The sequence below is a fragment of the Cynocephalus volans genome, chromosome 8 (assembly GCF_027409185.1).
Source record: "Cynocephalus volans isolate mCynVol1 chromosome 8, mCynVol1.pri, whole genome shotgun sequence".
NCBI lineage: Eukaryota > Metazoa > Chordata > Mammalia > Dermoptera > Cynocephalidae > Cynocephalus > Cynocephalus volans.
In genome coordinates, this window is record NC_084467.1 from 38,060,394 (window position 1) to 38,066,262 (window position 5,869).

Below are 5,869 nucleotides of genomic sequence, written 5' to 3' on the forward strand. Positions count from 1 at the left end.
CTAACAGTCAAGAAACAGTTCCTCGTCTGTGTTCTTTCTGGGCGCCATCGTTAGGGTGCTGGGGGCTGGAACCTGTTGAGAACAGAGCTGGCTTGACCATCCAGAGCCAGGTGCCAGCCATGTTAGTCTTCCTGCTCCAAAACCTCCCCTGGTGTCCACCACCCACAGGATGGACACAGGCTTTTGTCCTCCAGCACTTCACTCCTGCCCCTCACTTAGACTAAGCCCCCCTTTGCTGGACACTACCGTTTGTCTCCTTCCTTCCTTTGCTCCTGATGTCTGCCAAGAATGTCCTTTCTGCTCCTCCACCATTCAGTCCTTTGAGGCCCAGCTCTGATCTCTCTTTCTCCAGGTGGCTTTCCCTCCTCCTCCTGAGCCCTGGAATGTGTGGCCTGTTTCCTCCTAGTCTGCCCTGTGGGTGGGTCTATCCCGTAGCACACTGATTCTCCTCAGTGGCAGGGACCCCATTGCTACAGCTTTGTCCTCTGTGGCCAGCACAGGGATGGGCACAGTGTAGCTGGGAGTCTGAAGTGCTGGCCCAGAGCTGATGCTGTTGGGCAGAGGAACCCCCAGGTCTGGGGAGGCAATCTGGTAGAGTGCTTTCAGGGCCGGCTAAGGCCTAGATTGCTCTGGGAAGGCTTCCTGAAGTAGCTGGGCCTTGTATTGAGTCTAGAATCTCCCAGAGGCTGAGATAGGGGATGAGGACATCCAGGGAGAAGGGACAGTATGCCTAAAGACCCAAGGTGAGCTTGGTAAATGGCAAGCATGTTGAATAGGCATGGGGGAAGCAGAGATGGAGGTGAGGCCAGGTCAAGATGGACCTGGGCAGCCAGGTCAGGAACTTGAATTCTGTCTCAAGGGCGGTGGGGAGCTCTTGAAGGCTCATACAGGCTCAGCAAGGACTGGAGGAGGATAAGGAGACAGCTCCGTTTTCCCTAATCTGAGGAAAGTGGCCTGCAGCCTGAGCCGTGGCCCGTGGGTAGAGAGGGGCCATCTGGGAATTGACAGCTGGGACGGAGATGAGCTGTCTCGGCTCAGCCTCACCCCTACCCAGTCGGCCAACTCATCTCTTACTGGACTGTGTCAACTGGCAGGTGGAAGGGTGCCTAGTCTGTGACAGACTCTAGCAGTTTCTTGACCTAGGAGAGTTCCCTCGCTCTTCTCTGACCCCAGCCCTAGCTCTCCTGCTGGCTGTAGATGTTCCAGAGCCTGAGCCCTCTGGGCAGGGCAGGTCCTCAGCTACCACATGGCCTATCTCAAATTCTTTTCTGGGCAAGGTGCTTTCCCAAGCTGTCCTTCTCCACCCTGATTTTCCTACTCCTCAGCTCTCCACCTCAAGGCCGTCCACTTATCCAAGGCGAGGGTGATCATGCTTCCCCTCCAGGTAGCCGCACCCACTATGCTCGCACGCTCTAGCAATGCTGTCCCTGCTTCAGTGGGGCCAGTATCAGGGCACGTGTGAGGCCCCAACCCTCATGGGGACACCTAAATTGGGACAACCAAGTAAATGCTGCACTTCGCCCTGGTTCCTCGTAACTGCTGCTGTAATTTTGCCTCTTATTGCTCCATAAAATTACCTGCCATCTGCCCCAGATTTCTCCCTCTCCTGACCCATTTCTCTCTTGGCAACTGATACCCTTGTGGTTTCAGACATGAGGCTCTGGAGTGGAGGCACTGCTCCTGCATTCCTTCACCGGCTCATTCATCGGGCCCTTGCAGCCTCAGCATGGTCACATCCAGCCTGCTGCTGAGCGGTGCTGGAGACCGACCTGAACCAAGCTTGGCTCCCATCCTTGACGGGCTCCTGGGCTGTGGGGGAGGTGGACAGTGACACAAATACATCTCCCCTGGCACTTGGGGCTGGGGAAGAGGATACACAAGGGGGCTGAATGCTGCTGATGGGAGGGGGAATGGTCATGGGGCAAGTAAGTGTCTACTGCATTTCATGTCCCTCACTACACTCTATCTAGTCTAAGCCACCTGTTTCCCTCCTGACCTCCAGTCTACTGGCCTGAAGCCCTTCAAAGTCATGTGACCATTGCTTGTTTTCATGGCCTTTCCCCTTCTCACCGGGTTCACTGCTTCAGCTTCTTACCTGGCCTCCCCTGCCTCCAGACTGATCGTCAATGATTCTTCATATGGCATTTAGGTGACCTTTCTACACGCAGATCTGATCATACTTAGTTTTTAGTATCACTTGTGCCACGTCCAGACCACTTGCTCTGACCCACAAGCCATGCTTGACCTGACCCTGCTGCTGCCCACTTTGGTCTTATCTCCCCTTCCCGAGTGCCGGCATCTGGCCACGTGGCTGCAGGCTGTGCTCCGAACCCTGTGTGCACCTCCCACCTCCATGCCCTTTGCTGACTGTACTTGCTGTGCCTGGAATGCCTTCCACAGCTCTCCACCTCAAGGCTGCCCACTCATCCAAGGCTAGGGTAATCGTGCTTCTCTTACAACCCTGTCATGCCATGTTGAAAGAGTTCTTTGTTCTGTATGCACTTGGACGCAGGCACTGTGTCTTAATAATAGAATCCAACATCTGTTAGGCTGTGGAGTTGATAACCATGATGTCTTTTGGAAAATGGGCATTATTATTTTCATTTTGTACATAGGGGTACTGAAGTTCAGAGAAGGTGGCTAATTGGTCCAAGGCCAATCAATAAGGGGTTAGAGAAGACTTGAAACCCTCATGCCTGACTCCAAACTTAGTGTACTTTCCTCATTTGTACAATCATCTCAAGAACACTCATTAAACATCCTCTGGGCACTAGCCTCTGTGCTAGGTCACCACAAACACTTTGAAGACAAGCAGCATCCAGGTACTTGTGCTCCTCTGCTGTCCATTTACAGGAGGTGTCATGTCCCTGTTCACCTTCCCTTTCCTGTCCTGGGGGTTATATTAGAGTTTAGGACACAGCCAGAGGACCTGCCATTTGTTCCTGTTAGACACCATCTTTTAGGGTCATCTCAAGGGCTCCAGCCTGTTGAGAGTCTTTTGGATCCTATCTCTGTGGCCCACTTTCTGCTCTTCCTCCCAGCTTGTGTTGCTACAAGTCTGAGCACTAGACTTCTCCAGCTTCTTCCAAGTCAGCAATAAATCTCTGGAACAGATTGGGGCCAAGGAAAAGAGCCCTTGGCTTTGTCATTCCAGATACCTGCCCAGGCAACCTGATCCACTGCACCCTTAAGAGACCGACACATAATCAAGTCATGAGCTTCGCAACCAGATCTCTCTGCAGTCCACATTTCTCCTGCTAGCTGGCCTTGGCTGGACAATCCCAAGTTTCCCACACGTAGACTTGGAGTGGTGTCCCTGAGCACCCTTAGGCTGGTGAGGCAATTGGGGTCAGGGCTGTGTGGGGTTTGCACTTGTATGCCCAGCACCCAGCGTGGTGCCTGGTAGTCAGTGGGTACCCAGTGAAGGCTTGTTGAATATAAGAATGGGTGACTTGTTATTAGCGAACCTGTTTTGGCCCCTCCTGATTACTTCTTCCTTTCCTCCCCAACAGGGAATTTACCAGTGAGTCCCTGACCCTCGGCCCTTTTTGCATTTTATTTATTGCCATGTTCTTGATTAGTGCCCATAAGGACAAATAACACCCAGTTTATATTCAGTCTAAAGCTTTCTCCTGGTCTGCAGATCCTCATCCATGCACTTTCCCTATCCCCCTAACCTCTTCAACCCTCCCTTTATCCATCCAAAAAATATATTGACTTCCTCCCTTAGTAGGCTCAGGGTAACCAATCAGAAATTGTCCCTGCATCAATGGTGCAAACAGACATCAAATGCATAATTACACAAAAGCCTTAGTTAGAAATGCAATAAAGCAGAAGCCCTGGGTATTATGAGAATAAACCAAGTGGGACCTGATCTGGCTTGGGATGTAGGTATGTGTGAGTGTATCAGGGAATGCTTCCTGGAGGAAGTGACATTTAAGCTGAGAAATGCATTGTCATATGAGCCAAGGAACGAGCATGTCTCAAGAGGAGTGCTGCTGATTTGACTTCAAGGAGGGGTGATCTGGGCAGGAGCCAGACTGGATAGGGTGGAGGAGTGAGTGAAAGATGAGGAAGTAAAAGGCAGCCAAGTGCAGAGAACTGGAGAAGCTTGGCTGGGACAGGGAAGAAAGAAGTAGGAGTAGTAGCTGTGGAGGGTATAGGTCTGAGAGAATCCTTTTTTTTTTCTTTTCCTAAGAGAGGAGAGACTTAAGTATGTTAAATGCTGCTAGGAAAGAGCCAGCAGGGATATAGAGGGGACAAGCGAAGTTGGAATGGAGGGTCTAACCTGCCGGCATTCCTTTATTAAATATAACTGAGTACCTTCCATGTGCCAGGGACTTTGAAAAGGCTGACAGGATCCTTGCTTTTAAGGAACTTATTTTCTAGGGAGGGAGGCAGGATATGAGTTAAGAAGATTATGTCAGCTAAAAATAAAAAAAAAAATGAGATAGAACAATACAAGTGAACAGATAATAAATATACAAACAAATGGGGGAGAAAAAAAACAAGATCATGTCAGCTAATGATAAGGGTGTTGAAGAGATAAAGTGGGGTGATGTGGTAATGGAGGGTGCAACCCAAGGAGAGGCAGGGGTGCTGCGGGGTGTGGTTGGGGGGCCCAGTGGCCCCAGGGAGCTGAGGACACCAGGGTGGAGCCAGCGTTCAGCGGGGGTGGAGCGGGGCTGGGAGAAAATGGTTAGAAAAGAGGCACAGGACAGAGGGCAAGCTGCAGAGGCACCTTGCAGATGGCAGTCAGAGTGCTCGAGGGTCGACGACCTCAGGGTTACCCCTCAGGTTGTGATCAAAAGTCAACTGTCATCATCACATCCGCTCTGAGCAACCCTCCGGTGCTCAGACTCAGCATAATCAACCACAGACTCAGCTCCTTCCCTCCCAAACCTGCTGCTTCTCCTCACTTCCCGTCTGGAGGACAGAGTCACCGTTTCCTGGTCCAGTGACTGGCCTCAGGACTGACAGCTCCTCTCACCCCTGAGACAGAGACTGGGGGACCGCAGCATCCGAGAAGACTGGGAGGGTTCCCACATCATGTCCTCTCTGTTCTGCTTCCGACCTCCCATGTCTCTCCTGCCCTCGCTCCAGGAGGTTGCTCCTCCTGCCTCGCCCCTGCTCACAGACTCCTCGTCTCCACCAGAAGGGAGGCTGGAACCCCGATCCCAAGCATGGCCTTGCTCTGGGAGTCCGGGAAGGAAAGGCCAGCTGGGATGGCAGGGTTGGGGTGAGGGCTGTGCTGCCTGCCTCCATTCTCAATGCATGCATCATCTCCCCGGGGGTGGATGGACAAGGAATGGACCTCAAAAGCCCTGCCTGCTCCCCCAGGTGTCCCTTTCTGTCCGCTCTGCCTCCTCAGAACTTTCATTCTGGGCAAACACAGGCTGTTCATTCCACCTCCATGTGTCTGCTCATGTGGAACAAAGGGGGTTGGCAATTATCCTAAAAAGCAACAAGAAACCATAGGGGCAACCACATCAGGATCTCTTGAGGGCCAGACTAAGGAGCTGGTGGGGTGTCTGTGGGGTGGGACAGATGGGAGACGGATGTGACGGAGGTGAGGGGAGAGCCTCGTCACCTGCTCAGCTGCAGGCTTGGGCCCCTCTTCAGGCTCTGCCAAAGCCTCTTCCTCTGCGTGGCCTGAGGGACAGGGGTCTTTGTCCCCAGGATGTCCAGGTAGGTCTAAGAATTAGCTGGAAGGGGTTGGGCTGTGCCTTACTCAGGGCCGTGGCCCCGCCCCTGTGGGGCCCCAGGTATGGGTGGGTGCTGTGGCACTGTAGCTGACAGATAAGAAGGAGGTGCATCCACACAAGTCACACAATGCCTGGAGTGGCCTGGCTAGTCTTACTCCCCCGTG